At 41.5% G+C, this 20660-nt stretch overlaps 1 protein-coding gene across 1 annotated transcript in view; it reads right to left on the bottom strand.

Annotated features, from left to right (window-relative positions):
- The window catches only part of RP1 (RP1 axonemal microtubule associated), a 370859-nt gene that overhangs the window by 304843 nt on the left and 45356 nt on the right, over positions 1-20660 (bottom strand). The gene's annotated exons all lie outside the window — the stretch shown is intronic.

Below are 20660 nucleotides of genomic sequence, written 5' to 3' on the forward strand. Positions count from 1 at the left end.
AAACTAGAAATAAATTACATGAAGAAAACAAACAAACTCCACAAATGCATGGAGGCTAAACAACATGCTCCTAAATAACCAATAGATCAATGAACTAATCAAAGTAGAAATCAAGCAATACATGGGGACAAACCAAACAAAATACAAGTTTAAAATATGTGGTATGCCACAAAAGCAGTTTTAAGAGGGAGGTACATGGCAATACAGGCCTACCACAAGAAACATGAACAATCCCAAACAGTCTAAACTCACAAATAAAGAAACCAGAAAAAAAAAAGAATTAATGAAACTGAAAGTTAGTAGAAGGAAATATATAATAAAGATCAGAGCAGAAATAAATAATATAGAGAAGAATAAAACAATAGAAAAAAATCAGTGAAACTAAAAGCTGGTTCTTTGAGATGAAATAGACAACCCCCAAACCAGACTTAACAAGAAAAAGAGGACACAAATAGACAAAATCGGAAAAGAAAAAGGAATCATTACTACTGTTATCATAGAAATACAACAAATTCTTAGAGAATTCTATGAAAAAGTATATGCCAATAAATTGGACAATCTAGATGAAATGGAAAAATTCCTAGAAAAGTACAAACTTCCAAGACAGACTCAAGAAGAAACAGAAAAATCTGAACAGAGCAATTACCACTTTTGAGTAATCAAAAAACTCCCAACAAACAAAATACCATAACCAGATGGCTTCACCATTGAATTTTACCAAACATTTAAAGAAGCACTAATACACATCCTTCTTAAAGTATTCCAAAAAAAACAAAAAGAGGGAATACTCCGAACTCATTCAATGAAGCCAGTATTACTCTAATACCAAAACCAGACAGAGACACTACCAAAAAGAAAAATGAAAATTATAGGCCAATATCCCTGATGAACATAGATGCAAAAATCCTCAACAAAATGTTAGCAAACTAAATTAATAAATACATCAAAAGGTTCATTCATCATAACCAAGTGGGATTTATTTCAGGGATTTAAGGATGGTACAATATCCACAATTAAATGTGGTATACCACATTAACAAATGGAAGGATAAAAGCCATATGATCATCTCAATAAATGCTGAAAAAACATTTAACAAAATTCAACACCCATTCATGACAAAAACTCTAAACTGGAGTGTAGAGGTAATGTACCTCAACATAATAAGGCCATATACAACAAATCCACAGTGAACATCATACTCAATGACAAAAAGCTAAAAGCTTTTCTTCCTCTAAGATCAGTAATAAGACAAAGATGTCTACTCTTGTCACTTTTATTCAACATAGTACTGTAATCAGACAAGATAGAGAGATAAAAGGCATCCAGATTAGCAAGGAAGAAGTTAAACTGTCACTATTTGCGGATCACATGATACTATATATAGAAAACCATAAAGACTTCACCAAGAAACTATTCGACTAATAACTGGACTCAGCAAAATTGCATGATATAAAATTAATACCATCTGTTGCATTCCAATATACTATCAACAAACTAGCAAAAAGAGAAATAAGGAAAACAATTCCATCTACAATTGCATCCAAAAGAATTAAATACCTAGAAATACATGTAACCAAGGAGGTAAAGGACTTGTACTCTGAAAACTGTAAGACACTGATGAAAGAAATTAATGAAGACAGAAATAAATGGAAATCTATCCCATGCTCATGAATAGGAAGAATTAACATTGTTGAAATGGCCATTCTGCCCAAAGCAATTTACAGATTCAATGCAATCCCTATCAAAATACCAACATTTTTCAATAAACTAGAGCAAAGAATCCTAAAATTCACATGGAACTACAAAAGACTCTTAATAGCCAAAGCAATACTGAGGAAGAACAAAACTGGGGGTATTATACTCCATGACTTTAAGGTATACTACAAAGCTATAGTAATAAAAATAGTATGGTACTGGCACAAGAACAGACCCATAGATCAATGGAACAAAATAGAGAGCCCACACATGAACCCATGCATATATGGCTATTTAATATATGATAGAGGTACCATGAATTTACAACGGAGAAATTTTACTGACTCTTCAATAACTGGTGTTGGGAAAACTGCACAGCTACATGCAAGAGAATGAAACTGGATTACTGTCTAACTCCATACACAAAAGTAAAGTCAAAATGGATTAAAGACCTAAATGTTAGACATGAAACCATAAAATTCTTAGAAGAAAACAGGCAAAAATCTCTTGAACAAAAGCATGAACAATTTTATCCTAGAGACATCTCCTTGGGTAACGGAAACAAAATCAACTGAACAAGTGGGACTATATCAAACTAAAAAGCTTCTGTACAGCAAAGGATATCATCAACAGAACAAAAAGGCATCCTACAGTATGGGAGAATATATTCATAAACAATTTATCCAATAAGGGTTAACATCCAAAATATGTAAAGAACTCATACAACTCAACAGCAAAAAAACAAATAACCCAATTAAAAATGGGCAGAGGATCTGAATAGGCATTTTTCCAAACAAGAAATACAGATGGCCAATAGGCACATGAAAAGATGTGGAACATCATTAATCATCAGGGAAATGCAAATTAAAACTATAATGAGATATCATCTCACACCAGTTAGAATGGCCATTATCCAAAAGACAAGAAGTAACAACTGCTGTCACAGATGTGGAGAAAGGGGAACCCTCCTACACTGCTGATGGGAATGTAAGTTGGTGCAGCCACTGTGGAAAGCATTATGGAGATTCCTCAAAAAACTAAAAATGGAAATACCATACAACTCAGTAATTCCACTTCTAGGAATTTACCTGAAGTAAAATCCCTGACTCAAAATGATATATGCATCCACATGTTTACTGCTGCATTATTTACAATAGCCAAGACATGGAAGCAACCAAAGTGCCCATCAATAAATGAATGGATAAAGAAGATGTGGTACATATACACAATGGAATATTATTCAGCCAAAAAGAAAGAAATCTTGCCATCTGTGACAACATGGAGGACTTAGATGGTATTATGCTAAGCAAAATAAGCTAGGTGAAGAAAGAAAGACAAATACCATAAGATTTCATTTATTTGTGGACTCTAAAAACAAAACAAAATGAACAAAATAACAGCAGACTCATGAACACTGAGAAGTGACTGGTGGTTATCATGGGGGATGGGGTGCAGTGGATGGGTGGGGAGTATGAGGGGGATAAAGGGGCACAAAAATTCTCAATCATAATGTAATTTGGTCACAGGGATAGTAGTACAGCATGGAAAACACAGCCAATGTTTCTGCAACATCTTCCTGTGTTGACAAAATAATTGCATTAGTTGGGGTAAGGATTTAATAATGTGGGTAACTATTGAACCAATGTGTTGGATACATGAAACCAATATAAGATTTTATATCAACTAAACTTCAGTAAAAAAAAACACAAACATCACTAAACACACTAGAATTGCTAAAGTTTAAAGACTGATAACATGAAATGCAAGCAAGAATAAAAAGCAAATAGAATTTTTATACATTGCTAGTAGGGATGTGAATGGTGCAGCCTTTTGTGAATAGTTGGCAATTTCTGGAAAAGTTAAACATGCAATTACTATACAACCTAACAATTTCACTCCCAGGTAATTACCAAAGAGAAACAAAAACACTTGGACGTGAATGTTTATATAACTTACTTTCATAATAGCCAAAAACTGGAAATAACTCAAATGTCCTTTAACTGGTAAACGGATAAACAAATTGTGCTATATCCATGTATATATAATGGCTGGCGTACCACTCATCAATGAATAAAAACAAACTGCTGATTCAGACGATGTTAATGAATCTCAAAAGCTTTTTTCTAAATGATAGAAGCAGATATAAAAGATTATGTACCATATGATTCCATTTTTATAAAATTCTAGAAAAAATACTAAGGATACAGGAAGTAGGCCAGTGATTTCTAAGAGCCTGGCAAAGGGACAAGGGGACTGGCTGAAAAGGGGCATGAAAAGAACTTTTTAGGGTGTTGGACATGTTCTACGTCTTCATAATAATACTAGTTATAGGACTGCATTTATTTGTCAAAACCCATTAAATTGTACACCTGAAATTAGGGGGCTTTATTGAATGTATATTATACCTAAACATGTTTTTTTTAAAGAGAGATAAAAGGAAATAGAAAAGAAAATTAAGGACTTAATCTAGAGGTTCATCATCTGCAGATGATATTCATAGGAGGAATTCTAAAATGAAAGAACAAAGAAACAAGGCAGAAAAAAATCAAGGAAATATTTTTTTTTATTTCCAGAACTGAAGAATATGGGTATAACATGAAAAAAAAAACCTACACCAACGTGCCATCTTTGTGAAATTTCAGAACACAAGAACCAACAGAAGGTCCTAAAAGCTTTAAAGAAAGGGAGAGTGAGGGAGTCAGATATATAGAAGCAGAAATGAGAATGGCGTAGCACTGTTCACATTAGAATCAGAAGATAAAAGACAAATGAAGAAAGCTTTCAAAATGAAACTTCCAACCTATAAAGCTGTATCATTTGTATCAGTTATTCATGGGGTAGAATAAATGCAGTTTCATAAATTTAAGATCTCAAAAATTTTACATCTCATTCATCCTTCCTTATAAACTATCAGAGAATTTGTTTCATCAAAAACTAAAATATGGGTTAAAAAAAAAACAAGACATCCAATATGGAGAGGGAAAGGAGATTCCCAGGATATTGCTGAAGGAAAGATGCAGGAGAACAAACAGTCCATTTGGGATGAGGAGGGGTGGAACGGGATGAGTTGGGGAGGAAGGGAGCTTTATGAAGAATACCTCCAAAGCAAAAAATCCCCCAGGGGAAAAAATAGGTCCAACAGAAGAACTGATATACACTTCTCTGCTGATAGCATAGCCCTGGGGAAGGGTTTGGTAATGAATACCAGTCAATTTTTAACTTCAGGGAAAACAAAAAATAGTTCAAGAAAGGAAATATAGTCAGAATACACTAAAATGTTCAGCTTAGAGGGCATAGAAGCCACAGGGCATACATCTGCAAAGAAGTAAAAAGCTAACCTTTTCAAAGAATATTGCTTCTCTCTCACTTACCAACTTTACATTTCCCTGTATGGCCCCGGAAGATGACTGGTTAGCCAGAGACGGGTAAGATTCCTCAAGGGAGGAACAACCTAAGACAGGCACAGTCGCAGGGGGGCCATCAGGTGAGAAATTGGGGATCAACAGAGGTGAGGTTTAGAACCTCACCCCCCATTTTGAGAGAAATCTTCTGCATCCATGGATGTTTTGTTGCCCTTGTCTAGCTTGGATTAATTCTTAGTCCATAGGCACACACCTGATCATCTACATTTGCCCTCTTACAGCACTAAACTATGTTTTCTACCTTTATCTTGCATCTACCTACCACTTCAGCATTTTATTAAAAATAAAAATAATAATAATAATAATAATAATAAGGGAGAAATGTGGGATTCACATATAAATCAAGTATAAAAATAAAACGAATAATCATATCTGACTTGATTGTTTATAGTTCATGATGCGTGATCAAAACTTGAAGTTTCTGTGATATGACTGCCCTTGCACTGTTCACCATGTAAGAACTTATTCGCTATGCTTCAGAAGATTGGAGACTGTTGTGAAATAGGCTTGGGGTTGATTAATGATTGTGCATTGAGTCCCCTATACAGAATTTTATTGTTGTTAACAACCATTTGATCAATAAGTATGAGAGATGCCCTCTCAAAAATAAAAAATAAAAAATAAAGGAAACATTATAGTAATAAATAAATAAATAAAAATAAAATAAAATAAAATGCTCAGCTTAGAAACAATACTTACATGGTAATTAAGTAAAAATTCTGAATAGTGATTTTAAATTTATAATAGGGAGGAACAGGGACAGGCAATAGAAGGTGGGAGGTGAAAGAGATCAACATAAAAAATCTAAAATTGAAAAAAATGCCAGTATTTTTAGAAAAACAGAAATAAATAGCAGAAAGTAGATGCCTCTGTGGAATGGGAATTAGGTATGAAAAGGGTCAGAAAGTGGTCTACTATTTTTATTTTTACTGTACTTCCCTGATTTTTTAAAACTGGTTTCACACACATAAAATTAACAAATAAAAATGCAAGGAGAAGGATTTACCATCCAAAGAAGCAAAACTTCTGAGCTAGATAACTTGCCAGCACAAGGCTCACTCTCCAGTTTCAGTGCTTAATGCCCCACAGAAACTAGTGGGCTGGCTGCCTGCAGATGTCTGTAGCTGTCTGCCACGCAGTCACTGTAGATGGCTTTCTTATCCCATTCAAGACCATTCAAGGGTTAAGTCAGTCCTATCAAGATTTTCAATATCACTGCACATACTTCATGTCAATCGGACACTTATGTTAACCCAGGTCAGGGTCTATGTTGTAATCATGCTTGGTGAACTGCTGTAACTCTGGCGGGGCAGGAGTATCTTTCTCCGAGCCCAGGGCAAATTACCTTTGAAACCAGAGTCAGTCAAAGGGAGAAATAAAGTGGGAGAAACCCATTTATTGCTTATAAGTAGTCATCTACTTCTGCTCACCATGTCTCTCATCACCCGGTCACAAGAAGAGACCCCACCAAACTTCTCTGGTCCCGTTATACTCTGGTTCCCCCAACCCTTGTAATCACCTATTCATGTGGAAATGGACTACCTCTTTCTACCCTTAGGAACACCTATTGATATGGAGATGCATAAGCCCAGGGGAGACATTCTGGAAATAGTGCAATTTTACACACAACTGCGAAACAGGGTATATCAGCCTGCCTTCAATATTAACCTCAAAGGAAGAGAAACTAGCCTGAAATCCCAACAATGCTGTACAATACCATACCTTCTGGAAGGATGAGAGAGGAAGCACAACTTCTATGAACCATAGGACAGACACAGTTCAGTATGCACACTGGTGTATACTAATGGGCAAACAGGGAGAAAGCAAGTAAAGGCCTAAAATAACAAATCTCCAGAGTTTTCAGTCAGTCCAAGTCATTCTCTCCATAGTAAGCTTATTTTTTTTGACTGAAAATTCCCAGTCTAACAGTCGTATATTTAAATGTGAGTCTAAAAGAATTCCTAATATTACATAAATTATATGAGATTATTCTTTTGGAGTTTCTATACCACATTCATAAGAATGGTATATACATGTATGTAAGCATATGAATATTCATATGTATAATTGTATAGAATTTAATGTCACTTCTTTCTCATTAGCCATTACCAATTCAAAAACATAATGAATCCCTGTGATTTGCAAATCATTTTTTTCCATGAATCTCACATCCTGCTCTAACTTACTTGGTTATATTGATTCACCTGAGCTTTAAACAGTCTTATTTAGTTAGTAATCTGTGCACTCCAGCCATTCATCATTAGTCTTACAGGAGTGGTATCTCTAAGATGACCTCAGTCTCCATCTTTCCACAAAAATCAACAATTAGACAGGTGTGCATAACAGGTCTACAAGAGTCCATTTAAGAAATGAAAGCAAAGAGGAGAACAAAACATTCGAGAATAACCACCTAAAAAGGGAAAGGATACCTTCATTTAGCCTACATCATCTCATCATCTTATCATTCCGGCTGGCACAGCTCAGCACCAAGACAGAACTCCTCAGATACAAAGAGTACCTCTTGCTGGGAATGGGAAAGCAGGGTAAAGCTAACAGCTTCCCCAGCCCCTCCCCAGCCTTTTGGGGCACCACATAAGGACCCATTTCAGTCTCACCCTGAAGGGCCCCCACCAGTAAGATGGCAAACTTCCGGCTTCCCTTCGGGGTCCTCGGTTCCCACCAGTGCCACCTGAAGCCCAATCACCTCTCACTCCCCTCCCAATCCCAGCACCTACCCAACAGCCACCAGCCCCGTAGAAGTGACACCTCAATCAATTCATGCCCCTTCCTATATAACCCAGCACCTTTCCCTAATAAAGCGGAATTCTCCAGTGAATTGCTGCTGTGTGTCGATCCTTTCCTTTCATTGGTGCCGAAACCCGGAAGACGGGACACCCCAAATGGGCCCCGTCTTCCCCCCGAGACCAGCAGCAGCTCGCCCTCGTCCTCTTTTTCCGGCGCTGGCTCATCACACTCACCACTCCTCTCTGGCCTTTAGGTAAGCTTTCCCCCGGAGTGGGCCACTCTTCCCCAAGCTATCGCAATGCCATTGACCGCGATCGTCCGGCAAGGCCCTGACGCTCAGGGGTGAGGAGGGAACTCTCCCCGCCTCAGGCCTTCACGGCTGCGGCGGACCCTCAGGCCCCTCCTCCAACAGCCATAAATCCCCGCCTCAGGCCTTCACGGCTGTGGTGGACCCTCAGGCCCCTCCTCCAACAGCCATAAATCCCTGCCTCAGGCCTTCATGGCTGCGGCCGACTCTCAGCCCCCCCAACAGCCATAAACGAGGTGACTCCTTTGCAGATGAGAACGCTCCCTTTCCCCACCCCCTCCTCCTTCTGCTCCGTCCGCCGAAATCTGTTCTGTCTGCCGAAAACTCCTAGCGCTAGGTACCTCGTGACTCCGGCACTCTGCCTTCTTAGGGAAGTCTGGGTGACGACCCACACTTCCTAAGAAATTCCGACTCGTATACGAGTTTCCGCAGACCACCAAGGATCATCAGGGATGCCCTTTGTCTCCTTGTGGTCTGCTTCCAGTCCGAGGATCTCCGTTCGTCTTCCCCTGTTTGTCTCCTTCTCTGTCCTTTAGCCATGGGAGCCTCCTCATCCCTCCCTGAAAGTTCACCTCTTGAATGCCTGCTTAAGCATCTGGCTACCCTCTCCCTGACGCCTGATATAAAACCAAAACTTCTCCGTAAATATTGCCTCCAAGATTGGCCGACATACCCCCTAGACAATAACAACCAATGGCCCGCAGGGGGAACTCTTGATCCTAACATCACTTGCAATCTCTTTAACTACTGCCAGTGCCTGAAAAAATGGAAGGAGATTCCCTATATCGAAGCTTTCCGCCTCCTCCTCTCCCCGCCCCCTCCCAAGTTCTCCTAGCCTGCAAGCCACCACCCCCGCAGAAGCCTCCCGTTCGCTCCCTTCCCCTTCTTCTCCTACAACAGCCCTTCTCCCTTCCTTCCCCACCATCTCCTCCCCCATCTCACCTCCTCTGCCTTCGTCCCCCGCAGATTAAGCCTGAGCCTTTCAGCCCCCCCCTTTAACTAGGTCCCGGGGGCCTCCTCCATCTTTGCCCTCATCACCTATTTCTCCCCTGTTAGGGACCGCCTTTGTCTTCTCACATGTTTGTAGAGAGAATGGGAAAGCACCTTCCCCCATGTCTGAATGCAGCATGGGAAAGCACAAGCTAGAGAACAACCGGTGCAGTCCTTGGAAGTTATCTGTCCACAAAAACATAGCTTGTCCTCGAAGATGAGCCAAGACTCCTCACTCTGAAAATAGGGAGACCTTGAAGATGTGTAGAAACACCGCCCCTGCTTCTAGCTATGCCCTTCCCCCACTTGCCGATGTGGCAGGAATGGAGAACAAAGAACATTCTGTTTACACATTCCATAAGCAATTAACTGGAGCCCTGCTGTAGCTCAGTTAGTAGACATGGGACTCTTAACCTCAGAGTCATGAGTTCAAGCCCAACTAAAGCAGCAGAGGCAAGCAGCTGGGCTGCTAGCTGGCGACATGTGGGTCCGATTCTATCTTTCTTTATTTTCTTTGCCCCCCTTCTGTACTTCAGGACCTGCTTGAATAGGCGCAGCTAGACTGCGTCACTCCCTCACAGACTGAGCCAGAACCCTTCAGTCCCCCTCAGACTTGGTCCCGAGAGCCTCCCAAAATTATCGCCCCCTCCTGGAGGCAGCAGAATCCAAAGGCATTTAGGAGATTTAACCCAACTAGAGAAACGCCTAGGTTCCTTTTCCACTGATCCCATGACATACATCAGGGAGTTTCAATGGACCCTCCAGTCTTACAGCCTCACGCATCATGACATTTTCATGCTCCTGGCCAATACTCTCCTCCCTGAAGAGCGTAGACGAGTTTGGGACTTCGCCCAAACGCACGCTACTGAAACCCACAGGAATGACTCCACCTATCCCCCTGGCCCCACTGCTGTCCCTGAACAAGACCCACACTGGGATTATAACACCACCATAGGTCTCCGCTGTCGAGATATTTTTGGCTCCTGCTTAATAGCAGGTCTGAAAAAGGCAGCTCGTAAAGTAGTCAATTTTCAAAAGCTCCAAGACATAATTCAAAAGAGATATGAAATGCCCTCCGAGGTCTTAGACAGACTCACTCAAGCCCCATTACAGTATACCAGCCTAGACCCAGAAACACCTGAAGGAAAACATGTCCTTACGACATACTTCCTAGCTCAAAGCTACCCCAACATTAAAGCTAAACTCAAAAAGTTAGAACAGGGCCCCACTACCCCACAGACTGAGATCCTAACAGTGGCCTTTAAAGTCTTCCATAAGCGGGAGGAGGAGAAAGAACGCCGTAAACAAAAGGCTGATCAGGCCAATTTCCAAATGTTGGCTCAGCTGATAAAACCACAACCTGGGCGCCCCTCTACAAACAAGCCCCCTCCCCAGGAGCCTGTTTCAAGTGCGGAAAAGAGGGACATTGGTCAAGGGCGTGCCCCTCCCCCAGATCTCCTACAACCCCATACCCCAGATGCCACAAATAGGGCCACTGGGGGTCTGATTGCCCAAGCACCCGAAGGGGAGGCTGGACAAACAACCCCCATCCTAAGCCCGCCATAGTGGGGCTGGCAGAAGAAGACTGACAGGGCCCGGGGGCTTCTCGCCTGACCATTTCCATCACCAAACAGGAGCCCAGGGTTACTTTAACAGTAGACGGTCGCCCCATCTCCTTCCTCCTAGATACAGGAGCCACCTTCTCAGTCTTGAGAGAATACCGGGGCCCTACCATGCCAACCATTACTCCTATAGTCGGGGTAAGAGGTAAACAGATTTTCCCATTAAACCCCCCCCTTTTATGCACAATCCAAGACAATCCCATACCTTTCTCCCACTCCTTCCTGGTTATGCTCCAGTGTCCCATCCCTTTACTAGGACGGGACATCCTTTCTCTCCTCCACGTTTCCATAACTATATCCACTCCCACAGCCCCCAGGACTCCCTTTCTGATGGCCCTCATAGCCGACGACCCCCCTCTACCCATTGAAAGCTCCGGTTCCACCCTCATACACCCTGTAAATCCCAAAGTTTGGGACATTACAAGCCCTCCGTGGCCCTATGTCCCCCTGCCTCTATCAAATTACGTGACCCCTCTCAGTATATCTGTCAGGCCCAATACCCCCTAACCACTTCAGCCCTCATAGGCCTCCAACCCATCATTCAAGATCTCTTAAACAAAAATTACATCAGACCCACTCACTCCCCATTTAATACCCCCATATTAGCTGTTAAAAAAACCAACGGATCTTTCCGCCTTGTCCAAGACCTTCGCCTCATCAACACAGCCGTTGTCCCTATCCATCCCTTAGTTCCAAATCCATACAGCCTTTTATCGCAGATCCCTGCCTCAGCATCCCACTTCTCAGTCCTAGATCTCAAGGACCCATTTTTCTATCCCTCTAGACCCCTGCTCCCAAGATTTTTTCATCTTCACCTGGATGGACCCATACACAAGACATTCTGAACAACTCACTTGGACAGTTTTGCCACAAAGCTTCCGAGATAGTCCCCATATTTTTAGACAGGTCCTAGCTCAGGACCTCAAACAGTTTCATCATGATCACTCCAAGTCCACCTTATTATAATACATGGACAATCTTCTACTCTGCAGTCTCTCGTGGGAACAGTCTCAACTTGACACTGCCTCCCTACTTAACCTTCTAGCTTCCAGAAGTTACTGAGTATCCCCCGTCAAAGTTCAAATCTCTTCCCCTCCTGTCACTTACCTCAGATTCCTTCTATCTCAACAAAGAAAGTCCATTACCTTAGACAGAAAATGGCTCCTCTCTGACCTGCCCATTCCCAAAACCAAGACAGAAATCCTTTCCTTTCTAGGCCTGGCTAGATATTTTAGAGCATAGATCCCTAACTTCTCCCTGCTCCCTGTTGGCAAGACCCCTATACGACCTCAGCAAGAGCCCCCCTAAAAAACCATTATCCTCCTCACCCCGACACTCCTTCATTAAGCTCCGTCAAGCCCTTGTGGAAGCCCCAGCTCTCCATCTTCCTGATTTGTCAAAGGCCTTCTCATTATACATTCATGAGAGGTCTAGTCAAGCTCTAGGGGTCCTAAGCCAATATTATGGCCCATCCTTTGCCGCAGTAGCTTATCTCTCCAAGCAATTAGACCCCACAGGTCGGGGATGGGCCCCCTGCCTACGAGCATTAGCCACTAGACAGCTCTTGCAGAAAGAAGCTCATAAACTGACATTCAGGGCACCCCGTACCATTCTGTCCCCACATCACCTAAAAGATCTCTTAACCTACAAAAGTTTACAGACTCTTCCTCCCTCCAGACTCCTCACCTTACTGTCCTCTTTCCTCCAAAATCCCATTCACCCCCTTTGCCATCCATACCCGAATCATGACTTTTTCCTCTTTTACTGCTCTCCCGCTTTTTTTCCTCATTCCTATTGTCTTCCCCACCACCCCAGCCTCCTTTGTATGGCGATTCAAAGTCAGACAGACTTACACACAGCATCAAACAAAAGTTACTGCCCTCATTGCCACACCAGACTGCCCTCTGAAAAGCTGCTCTGAGCCTTTATACCTCCACTTTCCTCCCTCCACCAAAGTGTTCACTAGCAGCTACCCTTATTCTCCCTACCTCTGCTTCCTCTATGACCAAAAACAAGCCTATTGCAGGTGATGGCCAGACACCTACAGGAGATGTCCCTACTAGTCTTGCGCCATTCACTACATGGGTAACTTCCAGTACCCACAGTATTACTCCTCCAACCGTTTCATGAAATATCCCAACGGCTCATTCTCCTTATCAATCCCAGATCCCTGGGACTCTCGATGGGCTGCCAGAGTCACAGCCTCAGTTTACTACGGGGGGTCCTCGACCCCCCATGGTACCCTTCATATCTCTCGAAAGTATGTTCCCTCTCATTCCCAGATCTCTCAAGTTGCATCAGATAGCAGACATTCTGAAAAAGTCATTATCCAAACTCTTGACGGCGCCTCTTCATCTTCTTATCCCCGCCCCTCTTCCCATTTCTCCTACTCTTTGTTACAGCTCATTCAGGACACCACCATCTTTCTCTACCACACCCTTAACACTGCCAATTGTTTCTTGTGTGCATCACTACAGCGCCCACTGCTGGCCGCCGTGCCCCTTAATATTTCCAACTACTCCTTCCATGCAGAAAGACAACCCCTCTGCCCCTGGCAGACATACCCCTATGGGAACCAGAATACGCAGATAATCTCACCATCCACCACTGTGTAAGCCCAACTGCACCCCCCTCCAGCGCACTTCACTGCCTCTCTATCTACACCCCTACCTCCGGCTCTAAGACTTTCACACAACCGGGACACTTCTTTTAGTGTAATGGCAGTCTTCTCAACTCACTGCCTCTCAACTCTGATACACCCTGGATTCTCGTCACCCTAATCCCACAGCTTACACTTGACAGCATGGCAGAATTTCTTGAGCTCCAACCTCCCTTGCCCTCACGCACAAAAAGAGCTGCTTTCCTTCCCATCATGGTCGGTATCTCTTGGATCACCTCAGCCATTGGAGCAGGGTTTTCGGGAGAAGCCTTGGGTCACTCTCTATGGGCAGTTAGAGATCTCAACGCCAAACTTGAGGGAGCCCTGACATCCACTGCCGATTCCCTAGCCTCTCTCCAAAGACAGGCCACTTCGCTAGCTAATGTCACCCTTCAAAACCGGCGGGCCCTAGATCTGCTTACAGCTGAGAAGGGCGGCACCTGCGTCTTCCTCCAGGAAGAGTGCTGCTATTACATCAACAAATCCGGCATTGTAGAAACTGACATTACCAAACTCACCGACCTTGCCTCCAGTCTCCACTCTGCTTCCAATTCCAACCCATTCTCGTCAATACTAACAAAGCCCCTCCTCACCTGGCTCTGGCCCATCACAGGCCCCATAATAATCATTCTTCTCACCTGTCTCTTCTTACCCTGTATAATAAAGTTCATCAAATGCCAAGTCGGAAAAATCTCTAATCAAGCTTTCAACCAGCTTTTACTCAGGAACTACCAGCTTCTGGCCACAGAAGATCCCTCACCCTCACGTGACCTCCTCACCACACACTGAGATGGACCCCTCTCTCCACTGGAAACTGTTCCTGGAAACAATGGCTGCAGACGCCTGGCTCCTGACACCCATATCCTCTTGGCACCATTGGAATCAACAGGTCCTCAACCTATGGTTACAGGGAACCTTCATTGATTTCCAAACCTGAAGAAGTCCACATCTACTCATCCTTACTGTGGGGAGTCCTATCAACCCTTTCCTCCCAATCCTCAAGCCCTCACTCCCTTCTCCACCCCTGTTCAGCAGGAAGCAGCCAGAGAGGAAGCAACATCCACAACCCCATACAGGAGAAAGGGGGGAATGAAGGGCCCCCACCAGTAAGATGGCAAATTTCCAGCTTCTCTTCGGGGTCCTCAGTTCCTGCTGGTGCCACCTGAAGCCCAATCACCTCTCGCTCCCCTCCCAATCCCAGCACCTAGCCAACAGCCACCAGCCCCGTAGAAGTAACACCTCAATCAATTCATGCCCCTTCCTATATAACCCAGCACCTTTCCCTAATAAAGCGGAATTCTCCGGTGAATTGCTGCTGTATGTCGATCCTTTCCTTTCACACCCCATGAGGAGACTGGCAAAGCTGAGATGTTTTGAGATGGCTGGGAACAAGGAAAAACAGGGGTTCCCAGTATAAGCCATGCAACAGGAGGAACCACGGTTCCAAGTGACCTCCTCTGCAGAGGACCCTAGCAGCTTTCACCACTGAAAAAACCAATGACCACCACAGCCACCACAGGCTGCCCACAGATTTCACCAGTTTTTACCCAAGAATTCACGTTCAACGATAGTACCTACATGAGTAGTCCCTCCCCACTCCTTCCCACGCACGCCTCCTAGAGCCTGGGATCCACATCAGCAGCTCACAATAAGACCTCTGAGGCTGTACAAGTGCTAGACACCAGCCTAGACCTCCACAGCAGGCCCCACTACTGTGTGCACTCAGGGCCAGTATCTCCAGGTGTGCACTTGGCACTCCAGTGGCCTGCCTCTCATCAACAGCTTCCACTGCCAGATGTATATACATAGAGAGATCCTGGAGCTGTGGAAGTACACAGCCAAGGCCCCCACAGCTGCTTTAGGCCCAGACTTGGCCCCATCTCCAGGATGTGGCCTACACCATTGCACTCACCTATAGCTAGACTTGCCAGCTGTGCACCTGAATGCTACTGGCCCAACCCTCATTACTGGCCTTCCCTGCCATGTGCATGCCTGTGGGGAGACCCTGTAACCACAGGGGTGCTCACCAACAGACAGAACCCCACTGGTGATTGTGAGCCTGATTTCAGAACCCATCTCTGTCACTGGCCTATACGACTGCAGCAAGCCAATGCAGCTGTGCACCTCCATGCTCCTGGTCTGACTCCAGAAACTGACCTCCCCTGCCATCACCCATGGTCAGACCCAGCAGCCACAGTAGTGCATGCCAATAGCCAGAGCCCCCCCACCAACTGCCTAGTTGGCCTCAACCCCTGCTGACTGCTCTGGCCTCCATCAGTGTGTGTGTTTACAACCAGTCCTGGCCACTATACCAGCACCTGTAGCTGGTCACCAAGTGTGTGCAAATGACTAGCTTGAGCCACCACTGCTGCATGCCATGATCCCTAGCCACTAGACATGGAAGCATCACCGAGTACCCCAACAGCCCTTCAGCTTCTGCAGACCTCCTGCAGTGCTGGCAAAGGACCACACAATTTATAGTAATCAAAACAGTTTGGTACTGACATAAAAACAGACATACACACCAGAAAATAATCAAGAGCCCAGATTTAACTCCTTGCATATATGGTCAACTAACATTTGACAAAGGAGTCAAGAATACTCAATGGGAAAAGGATAGTTTCTTCAAAAAATGGTGCTAGGAAACCGTATATCCACATGCCAAAGAATGAAACTGCACCCTGATCTTACACCATTCACAAAAATTAACTTGAAATGGATTAAGGACTTAAATATAAGGCCTAAAACGATAAAACTCCTTGAACAATACACAAGGGAAGAACTCCTATATATTGGTCTTGGCAATGATTTTTTTTAATATGACACCAAAAGCACAAGTAACAAAAGCAAAACCATCAAGTGGGATTACATCAAACTAAAAAGGTTTTGCATAACAAAAGAAACATCAATAAAATGAAAAGGCAACCTAAATGGAGGAAATATTTGCAAACCATACATCTGATAAGGGGTTTGTTTCCAAAAAGAACTCTACAACTTAACAGCAAATAAAGCAAACAATCCAGTTTAAAAATGGGCAAAGCACCTGAATAGACATTTTTCCAAAGAAGACATATACATGGATAACAGACACATGAAAAACTCTCAACATGAAAAACTCTTAGCAAAAGACAAAATATCAAATTCTGGCAAGGGTGTGGAAAAAAGGGGACCCTGCTGGGAATGCAAACTGGAGGTGCCACTATGGCAAACTGTATGCAAGTTCCTCAAAGGATTACAAATAGAACTACCATATGTCCAGCAATCCCATTTCTGTATATATATGTATAAGAATGAAATAATTATCTCAAAGAGATATCTGCACTCTCATGCTCTTTCCAGCATTATTCACAACAGCCAAGACTTGGAAACAACCTCAATGTCCACAAGACAACTGGAAAAAGAAAATGTGGTATACATGTTTGCATATTTAATGAGATATTATTTAGCCATAAAAAAGGAAGGAAAACCTGACATTTGTGACAACCTGAATAGTGTTTGGTAGCATTATACTAAGTGAAATAAGTCAGACAAAGACAAATACTGAATGATCCTACTATAGATGGAATCTAAGAACACCAAATTCATGCAGAGTGAATGGTGGTTGCCAGGGACTAAGGGATGGGCAAAATGGAGAGACGATAGTCAAAGGGTACAGATTTCAGTTATTGAATGAAAAAGTTCCAGGATCTAATGTGTGGTACGGTTGACTATAGTTTACAATACTATATCGCGTATTTGAAAGCTGCTATGAGAGTACAGCCTTAATGTTCCCATCATAACAGTAATTATGTGAGATGAAGGGTGTGCTAATAACCTTGTGATAAACACTTCCCATTATATATGTGTATCAAACAACCACACTGTACACCTTAAACTTATACAATGTTATATGTCATTTATATCTCAGTAAAGTTAGGGAAAACAATCAGTCTTGCAAAAGATAATTCCAAGAGGGAAAGCAGCTAAGTGATTTTTGTTCCATTACCATTTGTTGTTTTCCTTAGTGCTGTTATGTTCGTTGTAGTCTCTGTGCATGTATCAAAAAGTAAAAATTGATAACTTTATAAATATGTATAGAGAGATAAAAGGCTGATGTCCCTATCTTCTAAGGAATTCAAAATGTTAAAATGTCATTATGTGTTGTATTTAATATTTAAAATCTATGCTGAGTATTGTTTACTACTTAGGTCAGAACTATAGGACAAATGGACCTGCCTTAAACCATCAACTACACTAAGACTTATCCCCCTTAGAGGGTTTGTTGTTTTGTTGTTCACCTATAGAAAGCTTTTTCAGTCATATTTCTTTAATAACACCACACTTAGTCATTGGAAAATAAAGCCTTTGTACAGAAAAAACTATGAAACACCTTGAAATAGATGAAAAAAGTCACTAAATGCCTTATCAAGAACAGTGTTGGGGGCAATCCCTGCTTTTTGCTATCTTTTTTAATTGAAAGATAACAGATATATGATACTATATTGGTTTCAGGTGTACAAAATGGCAATTCAACAATTACACACATTACTAAATGTAAGTGTAGTTACCATCTGTCAACATACAAAGATACTACAATAGAATCGACTACACTCCCTCTGGTGCACTTTCATCACTGTGACTAATTTGTTTTATAACTGGGAGCTTGTACCTCTTTATCACCTTCACCAATTTCACCCATCCCCCCTACTCCCTCCCTTAGAGCAACCACCAGTCTGTTCTCAGTTTATGAATGTTTTGTTTGTTCGTTTGTTTTTTGGGGATTCTACCTATAAGTTAAATCATATGCTATTTGTCTTTCTCTGACTTATTTCACTTAGCATAATACCCTCTAGGTCCATCCATGTCATTCAAATGTTGACTTCATTCTTTTTTATGGGCTGAGTAATATTCCACTGTGTATATGTGCCATATCTTTATCCATTCATCTATCAATGGACAATTCGGTTGCTTCCATATCTTGGCTATTGTAAATAACATGGCAATAAACACAGAGGTGTATACATCTTTTCAAATCAAGGATTTTGTTTTCTTTCAGTAAATTCCCAGAAATGCAGTTATTGGGTCATACAAGACTTCTATTTTTATTTTTTGAGAAACCTCCATACTGCTTTCCATAGTGGCTGCAACAATTCACATTCCCACCAACAGTACAAGAGTGTTCCCTTTCCTCCACATCCTCACCAACACTATTATTTCGTTTTTCTGATACTAGACATTCTGACTGGTGTGAGGTGATATCTCATTGTGGTTTTAATTCAAACTTCCCTAATTATTAGTTATGTTAAGCATGTTTTCATTTGACTGCTGTCCATCTGTATGTCTTCTTTGGAAAAACGTCTATTCAGGTCCTCTCCCCATTTTTTAATTGGATTATTTGGTCATTTTTGTGTTGAGTTGTGAGTTCTTTACACATTTTAGATATTAGCCCATCATTTGCAAATACAGTCTTCCATTCAAAAGGTTGCCTGTTTGTTTGTTCATGGTTTCCTTTGCTGTGCAGAAGCTTTTTAGTCTGATGTAGACCTACTTGTTTATTTTTTCTTTTCATTTCTGTTGCCTGGGAAGACAAATCCAGAAAAAAAAATTACTAATGCCAATATTGAAGAGTTTACTGCTTATGTTTTCTTCTAGGAGTTTTATGGTTTCAGGTCTTATACTTAGGTCTTTCTGAGTTCACTTTTGTGTATAGTGTAAGAACTGTCTTACAGTTTCATTTTACATGTAGCTGTCCAATTTTTCCAATGCCATTTATTGAGGAAACTGTCTTTTCCCCATTGTATATTCTTGCTTCCTTTGTCCTATATTAATTGACCATATAAATGTGGGTTTATATCTGGGCTCTCTATTCTTTTTCCATTGATCTATATGTCTATTTTTGTTCCAGTACCATACTGTTGTGATTAGTTACTATGTCTTTGTAGTACAGTTTTAAATCAGGGAGCATGATACCTCTGGCTTTGTTCTTCTTTCTCAAGATTGCTTTTGGGGTCTTTTGTGTTTCCATGTAAATTTGAGGTTTATTTGTTCTAATTCTGTGAAAAATATCACTGTTATTTTGATAGATTGCACTGAATCTGTATTTTGCTTTAGGTAGTATGGCTACTTTGACAATATCAATTCTTCCTATCCTTGAACATGTACTAGCTTTCCATTTATTTGTGTCACCTTCAATTATTTTTATCAATGTCTCCTAGTTTTCAGAGTATTCTTTTCATTACCTTTAAATTATCTTACAACCCTGTAAACTGCAAAAATTAAAAAACTAGTAATTCAAATTATTCTTATCTGTAGAAATACGTAAGTTTTGTCCAATGGAATGCAATTAATTATTGTCCCAGACAGAACCATATTCATTCCAGCATTCTTTTTCTATTTTTGTGTGAATATTTTAAATTCTCCTTTGAACCCATTATGTTACCAGTTCCCTAGCTAATGACTTAAATACAATAGTTAGCACATGTTCATATTATATCTGTATGAAAAAAGCATTTTACTTTGAATTAAAATAATTTTGACTATGATACAGTAGGCAGTTATAGAACCCCACTTAACTTCAGTAAACAGTGAATACAAAAAAATCATTTTATGTTTTCTAAGTAGATCCCAAATGGAGTATCCACAAAACTGAGGGTTGTTTGTAAGGATTAAGCAGACATGGAAGTACAAATTCTTCTTTCCCAGTTTCTGTGTGCTATGGTCTCCTCCCACTACACTGAAGATATTATTACCTATCTGAAAGGTTTATTGTAATAAAGGTATATAAAGCACCTAGCATCATGCAGGGCTCAAAGTGGTAATCATCTTTATAAAGGGTCACATGAATAAACGTTGAAATTATTAATTTCTTCCTATATTTTGGCACCCAACAGAGATAAATTCCTGATTTTAAAAATACCAACTTTTAAAAAGCACATCAAAGCCTTAATACTAATTTTTTTAAATAAAATGTACTCTGCACTCTGTGCAAAGCTCTGTGGTAACAGCTTTTCAGTCATTCTCTCAAGTGATCCTCTCACAACAGTCTTAAAAGGTAGCTCCTTATAAGGACTTTAAAGTGGTGGCCCCATTTCATACATGTGGATCCAACAAAATGAGTGCTATAAACATGTACCATGGCTTCAGCACCTCAGTGCAAACTCTTGTTTTGTGTCACTAAAAGGCTAAGGTAAAATATCTGAAAGCTTCATATAAAAGACACTAAGCCAATAATTCATTAATTT

The sequence above is a fragment of the Manis javanica genome, chromosome 2, assembly GCF_040802235.1.
Source record: "Manis javanica isolate MJ-LG chromosome 2, MJ_LKY, whole genome shotgun sequence".
Lineage (NCBI taxonomy): Eukaryota > Metazoa > Chordata > Mammalia > Pholidota > Manidae > Manis > Manis javanica.